The sequence below is a fragment of the Oncorhynchus masou genome, chromosome 18, assembly GCF_036934945.1.
Source record: "Oncorhynchus masou masou isolate Uvic2021 chromosome 18, UVic_Omas_1.1, whole genome shotgun sequence".
NCBI classification, from domain to species: Eukaryota; Metazoa; Chordata; class Actinopteri; order Salmoniformes; family Salmonidae; genus Oncorhynchus; species Oncorhynchus masou.
The window spans coordinates 21,831,477-21,848,490 of NC_088229.1; the positions used below are offsets into that span (position 1 = coordinate 21,831,477).

The following is a 17,014-nucleotide window of genomic DNA, read 5'->3' on the forward strand; positions in this document are numbered from 1 at the left end:
CCCGCTTGGAGTTTGCCAACAGGCACCCAAAGGACTCTCGGACCATGAGAAACAAGATTCTCTGGTCTGATGAAACCAAGATTGAACTCTTTTCGCCTGTGTGCCAAGTGTCTCGTATGGAGGAAACCTGGCACCATCCCTACGGTGAAGCATGGTGGTGGCAGCATCATGCTGTGGGAATGTTTTTCAGCGGCAGGGACTGGAAGACTTGTCAGGATCGAGGGAAAGATGAACGGAGCAAAGTACAGAGAGAGATCCTTGATGAAAACCTGCTCTAGGGCACTTAGGACCTCAGACTGGAAAGAAGGTTCACCTTCCAACAGGACAATGACCCTAAGTACACAGTCGAGACAACGCAGCAGTGCCTTCAGGACAAGTCTCTGAATGTCCTTGAGTGGCCCAGTCAGAGCACGGACTTGAACCCGATCGAACATCTCTGGAGAGACCTGAAAATAGCTGTGCAGCAACGCTCCCCATCCAACCTGACAGAGCTTGAGAAAACAGGTGTGCCAAGGTTGTAGCATCATACCCAAGAATATGCTTCAGCAAAGTACTGAGTAAAGTGTCTGAATACTTATGAAATGTGATATTTCAGTATTTGCTTTTGTATACATTTGCAAAAATGTCTAAAAACCTGTTTTTGCTTTGTCATTATGGGATATTGTGTGTATATTGAATGGAAACAGGATGCACCTGAGCTCAATTTTGAATTTCTTAGCAAAAGGTCTGAATACTTATGTCAATAAGGTATTTCAGTTTTTTTTCTGTTTCTTTAATAAATGTGCAAAATGTCTAAAAACCTGTTTTCTCTTTTCATTATGGGATATTGTTTGTAGATTGCTGAGGATTCGTGTTTATTTATTCCATTATAGAATAAGGCTGTAACATAACAAAATGCACTGTACTTAAAATGGATTAAAAAAAGAAAAGCCTTTGCTGTTTATACTTTTCACAGTTTTCCTTCTAAATGTGGCCTGAAACAGTAGTTATTCATACTTTTTCAATAAAAGAATAACGATCGTATAGGAATGAAGATTGACCTCCAAGAATAGCTTCCTCAGAGAGATGAATACATTGAGGTCTTTGTCAGGCGGGACTGGTATGAAATTACCTCAGAAAGACAGTAAGGCAAAGCAGAGAGCCTAAACAGATCACTGGAAGGAGGAAACCTGTGAAATAGGATATGTATTGGTCAGCTCTTCATTCTGCTAATGGTCAGCATTTTCAATACTGGGTGCTTTTTATAGGACTAGATATCCTTGAATCTGTATAGTGTGTTCTCCTCTGTCAAGCCGTTTAATTGCAGTCAGAAGTATTGCTGTTTTTATTTGTGATAAGAGCCTTCCCAGTGGGCACAGACGTCATTTCAACATATAGTTTTGATTTGGTTAAATTGTCAACTATGGGAAAGGGGGATACCTAATCAGTTGTACAACTGAATGCATTCAACTGAAATGTGTCTTCTGCATTTAACCCAACTCCTCTGAATCAGAGAGGTGCGGGGGGCTGCCTTAATTGACATCCACATCATTGGTGCCTGGGGAGAAGTTGTTTTTGGGGGTTAAATGCCTTGCTCAGGGGCAGAATGACAGATTTTTACCTTGTTGGCTACTGGCCCAATGCTCCTACCCACCAGGCTACCTGCCGCCCCAACTAACGTGAATTCAACGTGAAATCAACTGAAAAGGTCACATTTTCATCGGATTTAGGTTAAAAGTTGGGTGAAAAAATACAACACTCCCTTACGTTGATGACTTTTTGCAAATCCAATCAGTTTTCCACATTGATTCAATTTCATCACATTTCATTTTTGGTTGTTGAAATGATGTGGAAACAACGTTGATTCAACCCGTTTTTGCCCATTGTATTTGTATTCTTTAAGGATCCCCATTAGCTTCTATCAATGTGTTGTTAATAATCATTTAACCCTAAAAGTGCCAAAACAGGTCCATTTTGACCCCAAAGGGTAAAAATGTCATAATTTCTAAACCATTTTTTTTGCAACTAGTAACTGACAAAATAAACACAATTTACTATGATTTCTGTGTTTATATGGAGGAATGAAAAATAATCTATCTTTTGTACACTAGTGGTGCATGGCTAAACTGAACTCAATGGTAAACTTTGTGAACATTTGCCTCCGAGGTAGTATATACCCTGAAAATATATAGATATGGAGCCACCCTAGATTTGGCCCGTGGTGGGTGTGGCAGCCACTATAGTTAAAAAATGACTTTAATATTTAAATGCATACTTAGTTTAGAGTCAATGTATCTATACTAACTGGAGAGTAGCATCTTTCAGATGCAATTGGAAGTGAGTTGGTAGCCCATAGCGTTCCAAAGTTTGATCTAAAAGTCTAATGGCACTGGTACCAACAGTGCTTTCAGAAAATATACAGACCCCTTGACTTTTTCTACATGTTGTTAAGTTACAGCCTTATTCTAAAATGTATTCAATAAATACAAATCCTCAGCAATCTACATACAATGTCCTGCAAAAACATTTTGTGTGCAAATTTATTAAAAATCAAAAACAGAAATACATTATTTACGTAAGTATTCAGACCCTTTGCTATGAGACTCGAAATTGAGCTCAGGTGCATCCTGTTTCCAATGATCATCCTTGAGATGTTTCTACAACTTGATTGGAGTCCACCTGGGGTAATTTCAATTGATTGGACACACACTTCTCTATATAAGGTCCCACAGTGTACAGTGCATGCAGAGCAAAAACCAAGCCATGGTCAGGGAGGTGACCAAGAACCCGATGGTCACTCTGACAGAGCTCTAGAGTTCCTCTGTGAAGATGGGAAAACCTTCCAGAAGGACAACCATCTCTGCAGCACTTCACCAATCAGGCCTTTATGGTAGAGTGGCCAGACGGAAGCTTCTCTTCAGTAAAAGGCACATGACATCCCGCTTGGAGTTTGCCAACAGGCACCTAAAGACTCTCGGACCATGAGAAACAAGATTCTCTGGTCTGATGAAACCAAGATTGAACTCTTTGGCCTGAATGCCAAGTGTCATATCTGGAGGAAACCTGGCACCATCCCTACTGTGAAGCATAGAGAGATCCTTAATGAAAACCTGCTCCAGAGCACTCAGGACCTCAGACTGGGTCAAAAGTTTACCTTCCAACAGGACAACGGCTTCGTGACAAGTCTCAGCCAGTGCCCGGACTTGAACCTGATCGAAACATCTCTGGAGAGACCTGAAAATAGCTGTGCAGCAACTCTCCCCATCCAACCTGACAGAGCTTGAGAGGATCTGCATAGAAGAATGGGAGAAACTCCCCAAATACAGGTGTCCCAAGCTTGTAGTGTCATACCCAAGAAGACTCAAGGCTGTAATCGATGCCAAAGGTGCTTCAACACTGTACTGAGTAAAGGGTCAGAATACTTAAGTAAATGTGATATTTCTGTTTATAATTTTTTTAAATGAGCAACAATTTAAAAATAACTTTTTTATTCGTCATTATGGAGTATTGTGCGTAGATTGATGAGGAAAAAACAATTTATACATTTTAGAATAAGGCTGTAACCTAACAAAATGTGGAAAATGTCAAGGGGTCTGAATACTTTCCGAAGGCACTGTATATCGCCCATATCGTTAACGGTATGTCAGATTAGCTCAATTGCCAATTTATCAGTCTCTGAGTATCACAGAAACACACCACTTTTAATGAATACCAGACGCATGTTGATAACAAGTGCCTATGGATGAAATTGATCAAAATATCTATTCAAAATATTTTATGTTTAAGGTCAGGTTTTCTTTACTGTTTGTTATATTAAATATAGGACAGGACATGGACAAGCACACATTTTTCTGTACCCAGTCAGAGGTATCATGTGTTGATAGAAAACAACCTTCTCTTGTTTCTTAGGGCAAAATTGTTATGAATAACCAGTTGAAAGAAGGACTTTTCAGGACAAACACACAGCACTAGAAACAGTCTAGGGAGCTGTGGGGCAGAGTGAGGCCAGGAAAATAACCTCTCTCTCAATGTCAACAAAACTAAGGAGCTGATCGTGGACTTTAGGAAACAGCAGGGGGAGCACCCCCCTATCCACATCGACGGGACCACAGTGGAGAAGGTGGAAAGCTTCACCTTCCTTGGCGTACACATCACTGACAAACTGAAATGGTCCACCCACATAGACAGTGTGGTGAAATAGGCGCAACAGCACCTCTACAACCTCACAATATCAGATGAACAGGTCAATACTGGCGAGACCAGACAGGGTAAATTAATACTCATTATAGATATGGGTCATTTGATACAAAATCTAATATTTAATATAAATTGACAGCTAAGTGTTGTTGTTCTAATTTAATGATTGACCCTCCTTCATTTCCACTATGAATTGCACTTACAGTAATATGCATCTATAAATCGTCTTCTCAGACATGAATAATGAAGACTATTCCATGTTCACTGAAGCTCCTGTTGAGGTCATGTCTGCTATAGAGTCACATATTGTAGCCTATGGAACTGAGTATGCACTGCAGTCAAAACATTGCTGTTCATAGGACAAGTTGTACTGTAGGCTATGTGATTTACATGATTCACCACTGTCCAGAATTCCAAAAGAACAAAATTGTAAGTTAAGTGTCATGCCTCTTCCAACAGTTGACTTTTAAAGGTCTTTGTTGAGAGCCAGTGAAGTGACAGATGGGCGGCTCAGAGAGAGGGCAGGTGCTCCTACACCGTGACAGAGAGAGTGCCTTGGTCTGACAGGACTGGAGCAGCCCTGTCACACGGTTACACAGGACACACACTGATCTTAGACACAGAGAGAGGGTCGCATTAAACACAACACAGGGACGGGTGGGTGCATGGATGAGAGACTTTGTGAGACAGTCAAACATAAATGAGATACACAACACAGAGAGACTGACATATAATGAAATACAGGAAAGATAGAAATATAGGAAGGACAACTCCACAGATCCCCAATGTAATGTTTATCAGGGAGGGGAAGAGAGCGGGGAGGGAGAGCTGGAAATAGAGAGAGAGGGGGGGAGTGGGGGAGAGGGATAAAAAAAGAGAGAATGGGGGAGAGAAAGAGGCACTACACAGCCTGGGGTTGGCAGTGGAGTCGCCGGTTTGACCTTGCAGGGCGACATGAGCCAGAGCTTGATTACAGTCTGGTCTGCTCCATTGGGGAAATAACAGCTATTTTGTTCTGTTTCTGTTGGTCCAGAGACAAATGAGTCTGTGAATTTAATTGATAAAAAGCAAAGGTGCTGTTTCGGAATTTGTTTTTAGATATTATGCTTATTTGTTCATTTATCCCTAATTGTCCTCTCTGTGCCCTCACTCACTCGCTTTCTGACGTGCTGAGAGACCTTCTGCAGCTGAAATTGTACCTCCCAACCACCCATCCTTCCACACACACACAGAGTACACACGAACACAACCAATAAAACACATGCACCAAATACAGAATAAACATAAAAAGAGGCATTGTCTGGCCATCTGATTCAGAACGAAAATAATAACGCACAACAAATTGTATTAGCATCGACATATGTGATCTGTACATCTTTCTGAGAGCAGTACCCTGACTCCATCATTTTTTAATACAAGTTCAATAAGCTTTGAGATCCCAAATGCTCTATCTGTCTCCTTAACTATACAAGCTCACACTAAAAATACCAACTATCCTATGATGTTTGGGTTTTGCATGGCTCTGGCTATCGTCTAGATTTACCAGGTTTGCCCGCTGTGGTGTGCTGTTCCGGTGTGGTGGCTGCTATCTTGGTCTCTTACCTTCAGTCGCAACTGTGTCAGCTCTGGTGAGGCTCTGAGTCTTACTGTGCCAATCAACACAGCTTTGTACAAATCAAATTGTATTGGTCACATACACATATTTAGCTATTGTTATTGCGGTTGTGGCGAAATGCTTGTGTTTCTAGCTCCAACAGTGCAGTAGTATCTAACAATTCACAACAATATACAAATCTAAAAGTAAAAGAATATATAAATATTAGGACAAGCAAAGTCAGAGTGGCATTGACTAAATACAGTACAATAGAATACAGTACATATATATGAGATGAGTAAAGCAGTATGTAAACATTATTAAAGTGACTAGTGCTTCTACCCCCAAGCCTGTATTTCAGTTCAACCCACTGCCAAACACCACACACACAGTGTTTGTATAACACACAAATACAGTTTCCAGGTTAGTCTGCTTCACATGTTCTAAAGGAGGGAATATTTTAACTTGTACTGCAATTATTTTATATCAGAAGCATGCTATGATCTTTACCTTTTCTCAACAGTACCTTAGATAACTTCCGTGTTAAAAACTATTTCAGGGCAATGAAATCCTGAGCTTAAAGACATGAATTCACACCTTAACACGATTGTGTGAGTGACACTACCTTCCCTCTGTGTCTGTCTCATACTCTCTCTCTCTCTCTCTCTCTCTCTCCCTCTCTCTCTCTCTCTCTCTCTCTCCCTCTCTCTCTCTCCCTCTCTCTCTCTCTCTCTCTCTCTCCCTCTCTCTCTCTCCCTCTCTCTCCCTCTCTCTCTCTCTCTCTCTCTCTCTCTCTCTCTCTCTCTCCCTCAATTCAATTTAAATTTAAGGGCTTTATTGGCATGGGAAACATATGTTTACATTGCCAAAGTAAGTGAAGTAGATAATAAACAAAAGTGAAAAAAGTAATAAAAAATTAACAGTAAACACTATTCCAAAAAATAGAGACATTTCAAATGTCATATTATTTCTATATACAGTGTTGTAATGACGTGCAAATAGTTAAAGTACAAACATAAATATAAGTTGTATTTACAATGGTGTTTGTTCTTCACCAATTGCCATTTTCTTGTGGCAACAGGTCACAAATGCTTTGATGGCACACTGTGGCATTTCACCCAGTAGATATGGGAGTTTTTATCAAAATTGGATTTGTTTTCAAACTCTTTGTGGGTCTGTGTAATCTGAGGGAGATATGTGTCTCTAATATAGTCATACACTTCCTAACCTCCTGCCAAATGTATCTCAGTTTCCACCTCATTTTGTGGGCAGTGTGCACATGGCTTGCTTTCTCTTGAGAGCCAGGTCTGCCTTCGGTGGCCTTTCTCAATTTCAAGGCTATGAGCTATCTATACATATTCAAAGATTTCCTTAATTTTGGGTCAGTCACAGTGGTCAGGTATTCTGCCACTGTGTACTGTCTGTTTAGGACCAAATAGCATTCTAGTTTGCTCTGTTTTTTGTAAATTCTTTCTAATGTGTCAAGTAATTATCTTTTTGTTTTCTCATGATTTGGTTGGGTCTAATTGTGTTGGTGTCCTGGGGCTCTGTGGGGTGTGTTTGTGAACAGAGCCCCAGGACCAGCTTGCTTAGGGGACTCTTCTCCAGGTTCATCTCTCTGTCGGTGATGGCTTTGTTATGGAAGGTTTGAGAATTGCTTCCTTTTAGGTGGTTGTAGAATTGAACGTCTCTTTTCTGGATTTTGATCATTAGCGGGTATCGGCCTAATTCTGCTCTGCATGCATTATTTGGTGTTTTACATTGTACACAGATTATATTTTTACAGAATTCTGCATGCAGTCTCAATTCGGTGTTTGTCCCATTTTGTAAATTCTTGGTTGGTGAGTGGACCCCAGACCTCACAACCATAAAGGTCAATTGGTTCTATAACTGATTCAAGTATTTTTAGCCAGATCCTGGTATGTCGAATTTTATGTTCCTTTTGATGGCATAGAAGGCTCTTCTTGCCTTGTCTCTCAGATCGTTCACAGCTTTGTGGAAGTTACCTGTGGTGCTGATGTTTAGGCCAAGGTATGTATAGTTTTTTGTGTGCTCTAGGGTAATGGTGTCCACATGGAATTTGTATTCGTGGTCCTGGCAACTGGACCTTTTTTGGAACACAATTATTTTTGTCTTACTGAGATTTACAGTCAGGGCCCAGGTTTCCAGAATCTGTGCAGAAGATCTAGGTGCTGCTGTAGGCCCTCCTAGGTTGCGGAAAGAAGCACCAGATCATCAGCAAACAGTAGACATTTGACTTCAGATTCTAGTAGGATGAGGCTGGGTGCTGCAGACTGTTCTAGTGCCCTCGCCAATTCATTGATATATATGTTGTAGACATTTAACACCATAGTTCCCTCCATACTCATCATTAAGCTCGAGACCGGGTCTCGACCCCACCCTGTGCAACTGGGTCCTGGACTTCCTGACGGGCCGCCCCCAGGTGGTGAGGGTAGGTAACAACATCTCCACCCGCTGATCCTCAACACAGGGGCACCACAAGTGTGCGTTCACTTTTTTATTAGTTTTTTTAAAAAGTTTTTAATTTTTAATTTTACCCCTTTTTCTCCCCAATTTCGTGGTATCCAAATGTTTTAGGAGCTACTATCTTGTCTCATCGCTACAACTCCCGTACGGGCTCAGGAGAGACAAAGGTTGAAATTCATGTGTCCTCCGATACACAACCCAACCAAGCCACACTGCTTCTTAACACAGTGCCATCCAACCCGAAAGCCAGCCGCACCAATGTGTAGGAGGAAACACCGTGCACCTGGCAACCTTGGTTAGAGCGTACTGCGCCCGGCCCGCCACATGAGTCGCTGGTGCGCGATGAGACAAGGATTTCCCTTCAGCCCACGGACCTCCCGGTCTCGGCCAGTTACGACAGAGTCTGGGCGCGAACCCAGAGTCTCTGGTGGCACAGCTGGCGCTGCAGTACAGTGCCCTTAACCACTGCGCCAACTGGGAGGCAAAGGGTGCGTTCTCAGCCCTCTCCTGTACTCCCTGTTCCCCCATGACTGCGTGGCCATGCAGTCCTCCAACTCAATCATCAAGTTTGCAGACGACACTACAGTGGTAGGCTTGATTACCAACAACGACGAGACAGCCTACAGGGAGGAGGGTGAGGGCCCTCGGAGTGTGGTGTCAGGAAAATAACCTCACACTCAATGTCAACAAAACAAAGGAGATGATCGTGGACTTCAGGAAACAGCAGAGGGAGCAGTAGTGGAGAAGGTGGAAAGTTCCTCGGCGTACACATCACGGACAAACTGAAATGGTCCACCCACACAGACAGCGTGGTGAAGAAGGCGCTGCAGCGCCTCTTCAACCTCAGGAGGCTGAAGAAATTCGGCTTGTCACCAAAAACACTCACAAACTTTTACAGATGCACAATCGAGAGCATCCTGTCGGGCTGTATCACCGCCTGGTATGGCAACTGCTCCGCCCACAACGTAATGATCTCTGCACAACGGATCACCGGGGGCAAACTACTTGCTCTCCAGGACACCTACACCACCCGATGTCACAGGAAGGCCAAAAAGATCATCAAGGACAACAACCACCCGAGCCACTGCCTGTTCTCCCCGCTATCATCCAGAAGGCGAGGTCAGTATAGGTGCATCAAAGCGGAGACTTCTATCTCAAGGCCATCAAACTGTTAAACAGCCATCACTGACATTGAGTGGCTGCTGCCAACATACTGACTCATCTCTTGCCACTTTAATAATGAAAAATGTATGTAATAAATGTATCACTAGCCACTTTAAACAATGTCACTTTATATAATGTTTACATACTTTACATTACTCATCTCATATGTATATACTGTACTCTATACCACATACTGCGTCTTGCCTACGCTGTTCGGCCATCGCTTATTCATATATTTTTATGTACATATTCTTATTCATTCCTTTACACTTGTGTGTGTATAAGGTAGTTGTTGTGAAATTGTTAGGTGAGATAACTTGTTAGATATTACTGGATGGTCGGAACTAGAAGCACAAGCATTTTGCTACACTCGCATTAACATCTGCTAACCATGTGGATGAGACAAATAAAATTTGATTTGATTTGTTGAAGAGGGTGGGGCTTAAGCTGCATCCCTGTCTCACCCCCGGCCCTGTGGAAAGAAATTTATGTTTTTTGCCAATTTTAACCGCACACTTGTTGTTTGTGTACATGGATTTTATAATGTCGTATGTTTTTCCCCCAACACCACTTTCCATCAATTTGTATAGCAGACTCTCATTCCAAATATGGTTGAAATAATTTTTTTTAATCAACAAAGCATGAGAAGACTTTGCCTTTGTTTTGGATAGTTTGTCAATTAGGGTGTGCAGGGTGAAAACCTGGTCTGTCGTACGGTAATTTGGTAAAAATACAATTTTACATTTGCTAGGTACATTGTTTTCGCTGAGGAAATGTACGAAATCTGCTGTTAATGATAATGAAGAGGATTTTTCCAATGTTGCTGTTGACGCATATCCAACGGTAGTTATTGGGGTCAAATTAGTCTCCACTTTCATGGATTGGGGTGATCAGTCCTTGGTTCCAAATATTGGGGAAGATGCCAGTGCTGAGATTGATGTTAAAGAGTTTAAGTATAGCCAATTGGAATTTGTGGTCTGTATATTTTATAATTTAATTTAGGATACCATCAACCCCACAGTGGTTTTGGTTCGGAGGGTTTGTATTTTGTCCTGCAGTTCATTCAATGTAATTGGAGAATCCAGTGGGTTCTGGTAGTCTTTAATAGTTGATTTTAAGATTTGTATTTGATTATGTATATGTTTTTGCTACTTGTTCTTTGTTATAGAGCCAAAAAGACTGGAGAAGTGGTTTATCCATTCATCTATGTTTTGGATAGATAACTCTTCGTGTTGTTGTTTGTTTAGAGTTTTCCAATTTTCCCAGAAGTGGTTAGATTCTATGGATTCTTCAACTACATTTAGCTGATTTCTGACATGTTGTTCCTTCTTTTTCCGTAGTGTATTTCAGTATTGTTTTACTGATTCACCAGAGTGAAGGCGTAGGCTCAGTGGATAGGTTTCTCAATTTCTTTCTTAGGTTTTTGCATTCTTCATCAAACCATTTCATTGTTGTTCATTTTCTTAGGTTGTCTGCTTGAAATGTTTAGATCTCTATCTCATCCTGCCCCTCCTCCCCCCTCCCTCCCCCTCTCCCCCCTCTCCCCTCTCCCTCTCCCTCCTCAGCTCATTTGCCATGTCTAAGGCAGCCGTGAGGAAGCTGCACTGGCACTCCAAGGTCCAGGATAGCTTCATCCCCCTGGTTGGTTCCTCTGGGGATCTGGGCGTGTCAGTGGGCGGTGGAGCCGACTATGGAGAGTTCCCATTCGTCACAGCATCCCCTGGGGGCGGGCTCACTGTGGGCGACGTAATCCTTGAGATTGGGGGAACCCCTGTGTTAGGGATGACCCTAGGAGATGTCCGGGGGGTCCTCCACTCCTGCCTCCATCCCATCCGCATCAAGACCGTCTCACCAGGTGCTGTAAGGCTCAGTGTGGTAATTTACTCCTTGGTCTGGGGACACATTGTGAATTCTGCTGCTTCCTCTATCTCTTAAACTGATTTAACCAAATTGAGTTATAGACTTTGTCTGAGGGGGAATTGTTTTTTCATGTCTGTTGCATATTCAAACATCTTATACAGTACATGCATAACAGCATTGTCAACCTTAACTCCTTCTTCACATGACAACACTATGGGATTGGTCACACTGCGTTCCTCAGGCAACTCATAGAATAACACTCTACCCAAGTGGTTGTCCAAACATTGCTGAATAATCACTGTTACTGAAAAAACTAACTTGACACACTTTTATCATTCTGGTGTTGAAGTTCCTTTCAATTTGCCCGGAGATCCCAAAACATTGGGTCTGAGGTTGGGAACCTGGGAGGGAAGTGTTAGAATTCCTGATGACACATGATAGAGTCCAGAGAGGGCTGTGTGCATGTGACGATACAGTTGTCTGTCACCTTGGAGGAGTCTTGATATTTATAGGGGGGGGGGATGTCTTTGTTAGGTCTGAACAGAGCAATATGTCACCGCTATATCACCTGACCGAGGCTCCCCATGGCCTTGCTGAGGTAGATTGACGTCTGAATCGCCAGCAGGACTGTAAATGGGGCCCTTTACTCCAGTTCCCTCTGCCACTGGTACATCCATAATCATTCTGTGAGCCAGGCGGCCAGGTCAACCTCTCTCCCTGGGTATTCTGACTGCATGTACTGTGGACAGAGATTGATGGGCTGAGCTGTATGGTGCTGCTATACTGCCTGTACTGTAGGCCTACTCCTCCTTCCCCTTCCCCTCCTCCTCTCCCTCCTCCCCCATCCCTTCCCTTTATTCCTCCTCCACAGTTCATGACATCAGGGACTCCATTGTGTTGTCATGCTATATAACACTAATGATATGATGTGAGAGTAAATAAGTGTGGTAAATGATCCCTCCATTGTGTTGTCAGGTTATATAACACTAATGATGTGATGTGAGAGTAAATAAGTGTGGTAGATGATCCCTCCATTGTGTTGTCAGGCTATATAACACTAATGATATGATGTGAGAGTAAATACGTGTGGTAGATGATCCCTCCATTGTAACACTAAGAAGAGGATAGATGATCCCTCCAAAGGTACCAACACTATTCATGTTTTTGACAGACAGACACTATAATTATGACAACCTTGAGAGCAGAAGAACAGTGTAGGGAAACACTATGCCTAATTGATATGTGGCATATTGTATTGTGGTGATGTATTGGTCATGGATGTCCATCATATGTGTTTTTGTCTAGGGCATTCAGTTGTTTCTGTGAAATCAACATGGCAATTTGAAAGCAAGCCCTTTAGTTCATTTTACTTACAGTCTACGCCACATCATTATTCTGATGTCTTTTTTTATATCCATTATAAAGCACAATGCTGGACAGCTGTTACACAATGCCAGCAAAAGCCTCTCATTATTACTCCCAGAAAGCTGCACGTCATACTGACCATATGTGGCGGGTCATGCGTGTGTGTGTGTAGGAGACTCTGCCTGTGCTAATAACGTTTTATTACAGCGATGTTTTAATATCACACTCATATCCGGGCCAGGCTAGATTACAGGGGGTGGGGAGCAGCAGCAGCAGGAGCAGGGGGGTTGTCCGTCAGTGTGACAAGCAGGAACACGTATTCAGGCCATCCATAATACCAACTGGCCTGTCATCAGAGGCCATAAAGCACTTGAGATGAAATGAATAGATCAGAGAGTGGAATAAGTGCCTGACCATCAGCCCAGCCTGCTGTGTGACAGCACCACACTGTTGTGTTTTATAGCACTGCCTCTGCGTTATTACTTTATGCATGAGAGGCTGGGAAATGCCATATTATGTACTCTGGATGGCTGATCAAGTGTTGAGAAGGAAATGTACACTTAGAAAAAGGGGTCCAAAAGGGTACTTCTTTTGTCCCCGTAAAATAACCCTTTTTGGTTCCACGTAGAAACACTTTTTGGTTTCATGTAGAACCCTCTGTGGAAAGGGGCCTTCCTACCTTTTAGGTTCCCTTTAGGTTCTAGATACAGTAGCAAATGATTTTCTAGGAGTCTTTGTGTTTTAGATAGGGGTAGGAATGATATAGGGGGAGATCAAACCAGCTGAAGCAATACAGTCTCATTTCTATTTAGGAATGTTAGCTTGGACTGTCACTCTCTTCTTGACGGGGTATACAAATATTTACACATTTCATCAGTTATTGACTGTTGAGCTGATATTGCAATTTTTTTCTGTATCTCTTCATCTCCTTCCGCTTCTCTCTCCTCTCTCTCCCTCTCAGGCTCTGTATTGTGTAAGGACCTCAGGTTGTATCTGAGTAAGTGTTTTACTCCAGGATCCATGGACAGCCAGCTTCAGCAGGTCATCCGGGAGAACCTCTACCTCCGAGCAGTGCCATGTAAGTCCCATGCTGCTGTGTTCTCTCTCTCTAGCTGTGTTCTCTACCTCTCTCTCTAGCTCTCTCTACCTCTCTCTCGAGCTGTGTTCTCTACCTCTCTCTCTAGCTGTGTTCTCCACCTCTCTCTTGAGCTGTGTTCTCTACCTCTACCTCTCACCTAGCTGTGTTCTCTACCTCTACCTCTACCTCTCTCTCTAGCTGTGTTCTCTACCTCTCACTCTAGCTGTGTTCTCTACCTCTCTCTACCTGTGTTCTCTCTCTCTCAACCTCTCTCTCTAGCTGTGTTCTCTACCTCTCCCTCTACCTCTCCCTCTAGCTGTGTTCTCTCCTCTAGCTGTGCCCTCTACTTCTCCCTCTCTGTGCCCTCTAAGTCTCCTCTAGCTGTGCCCTCTACCTCTCCCTCTAGCTGTGCCCTCACTCTCCCTCTAGCTGTCTCTACTTCTCACTCTAGCTGTGCCCTCTACTTCTCCCTCTAGCTGTGTTCTACTTCTCACTCTAGCTGTACTTCTCCCTCTACCTCTCTCTCTAGCTGTGCCCTCTACTTCTCCATCTAGCTGTGCCCTCTACTTCTCCCTCTAGCTGTGCCCTCTAGCTGTGTTCTCCCTCTAGCTGTGCCCTCTACTTCTCCTCTGTCTAGCTGTGCCCTCTACTTCTCACTCTAGCTGTGCCCTCTACTTCTCCCTCTAGCTGTGCCCTCTACCTCTCCCTCTAGCTGTGCCCTCTACTTCTCCCTCTAGCTGTGCCCTCTACGTCTCCCTCTAGCTGTGTTCTCTCTCTCTAGCTGTGTTCTCTCTCTCTCTCTCTCTAGCCGTGTTCTCTCTCTCTCTAGCTGTGTTCTCTCTCTCTCTGTCTCGAGCTGTGCTCTCTACCTCTCCCTCTAGATGTGCCCCCTCTACCTCTCCCTCTAGCTGTGCCCTCTAGCTGTGCCCCTACCTCTCCCTCTAGCTGTGCCCTCTACCTCTCCCTCTAGCTGTGCCCTCTACTTCCCTCTCCCTCTAGCTGTGCCCTCCCCTCTCTCCTCTAGCTGTGCCCTCTACTTCTCCCTCTAGCTGTACCCTCTACATCTCCCTCTAGCTGTGTTCTCTCTCTCTCTCTGGCTGTGTTCTCTCTCTCTCTCTCTCTCTCTCTCTCTCTCTCTCTCTCTCTCTCTAGCTGTGTTCTCTCTCTCTGTCTCTAGCTGTGCTCTTTACCTCTCCCTCTCCCTCTAGATGTGCCCTCTACCTCTCCCTCTAGCTGTGCCCTCTACCTCTCTCTAGCTGTGCCCTCTACCTCCCTCTAGCTGTGCCCTCTAACTCTACCTCTACCCTCTCTCTCTCCTCTCTCTAGCTGTGCCCTACCTTCCCTCCTGTGCCCTCTAGCTGTGCCCTCTACCTCTCCCTCTAGCTGTGCCCTCCACCTCTCCCTCTAGCTGTGCCCTCTACCTCCCTCTAGCTGTGCACTCTACCTCTCTCCAGCTGTGCCCTCTCCCTCTCCCTCTAGCTGTGCCCCCTCTCCCTCTACCTCTCACTCTAGCTGTGCCCCCTCTCTCTACCTCTCCCTCTAGCTTTGCCCCTCTCCCTCTAACTCTCCCTCTAGCTGTGCCCTCTCCCTCTAGCTGTGCCCTCTCTCCCTCTAGCTGTGCCCTCTACTTCTCCCTCCAGCTGTGCCCTCTCCCCTACTTCTCCCTCTACTGACCTCCCTCTAGCTGTGCCATCTCCCTCTACTCATCCCTCTAGCTGTGCCCTCTACTTCTCTCCTCTCTAGCTGTGCCCTCTCTAGCTGTGACCTCTCTCTCCTCTCCCTCTAGCTGTGACATCTCCCTCTACTAATCCCTCTAGCTGTGCACTCTACCCCTCTACCTCTCCCTCTAGCTGTGACCTACTCTCCCTCTACCTCTCCCCTCTAGCTGTACCCTGCCTTCCTCTCCCTCTAGCTGTGCCCTCTACTTCTCCCTCTACCTTGCACTTCTCCCTCTACTTCTCCCTCTAGCTGTGCCCTCTACTTCTCCCTCTAGCTGTTCTCCCTCTAGCTGTGCCCTCTACCTCTCCCTCTAGCTGTGCCCTCTACCTCTCCCTCTAGCTGTTCCCTCTACCTCTCCCTCAAGCTGTGCCCTCTACCTCTCACTCTACCCTCTAGCTGTGCCCTCTACTTCTCCCTCTTGCTGTGCCCTCTACCTCTCCCTCTAGCTGTGACCGCTCCCTCTACCTCTACCTCTAGCTGTGCCCTCTACCTCTACCTTTCCCTCGAACTGTGACCTATCTCTCTACCTCTCCCTCTAGCTGTGCCCTCTACCTCTCCCTCTAGCTGTGACCTCCACCTCTACCTCTCCCTCTAGCTGTGCCCTCTACCTCTCCCTCTAGCTGTGCCCTCTACTTCTCCCTCTAGCTGTGCCCTCTATGTCTCTCTCTAGCTGTGTTCTCTCTCTCTCTCTAGCTGTGTTCTTTCTCTCTCTCTCTCTCTCTCTCTCTCTCTCTCTCTCTCTCGAGCTGTGATATCTCTCTCTCTCTCAAGCTGTGTTCTCTCTCTCTCTGTCTCTAGCTGTGCTCTCTACCTCTCCCTCTAGCTGTGCCCTCCACCTCTCTCTAGCTGTGCCCTCTACCTCCTTCTAGCTGTGCCCTCTATCTCTCTCTAGCTGTGCCCTCTCCCTCTACCTCTCCCTCTTGCTGTGCCCTCTCCCTCTACCTCTCACTCTAGCTGTGCCCTCTCTCTCTACCTCTCCCTCTAGCTGTGCCCTCTCCCTCTACCTCTGCCTCTAGCTGTGCCCTCTGCCTCTAGCTGTGCCCTCTCCCTCTAGCTGTGCCCTCTCCCTCTAGCTGTGCCCTCTACTTCTCCCTCCAGCTGTGCCCTCTCCCTCTACTCCTCCCTCTAGCTGTGCCATCTCCCTCTACTCATCCCTCTAGCTGTGCCCTCTACTTCTCCTCTCTAGCTGTGCCCTCTCCCTCTCCCTCTAGCTGTGACATCTCCCTCTACTAATCCCTCTCGCTGTGCACTCTCCCTCTAACTCTCCCTCTAGCTGTGACCTCTCTCTCTACCTCTCCCTCTAGCTGTGCCCTCTTCCTCTCCCTCTAGCTGTGCCCTCTACTTCTCCCTCTACCTTTGCACTCTACTTCTCCCTCTAGCTGTGCCCTCTACCTCTCCCTCTAGCTGTGCCCTCTACCTCTCCCTCTAGCTGTGCCCTCTACCTCTCCCTCTAGCTGTTCCCTCTACCTCTCCCTCAAGCTTTGCCCTCTACCTCTCACTCTACCCTCTAGCTGTGCCCTCTACTTCTCCCTCTTGCTGTGCCCTCTACCTCTCCCTCTAGCTGTGACCGC

General features: G+C 45.0%; 1 pseudogene; it reads left to right on the forward strand.

Moving 5' to 3' along the window:
- Positions 1 to 17,014, forward strand: part of LOC135504219 (membrane-associated guanylate kinase, WW and PDZ domain-containing protein 2-like) — a 63,098-nt pseudogene that overhangs the window by 7,532 nt on the left and 38,552 nt on the right.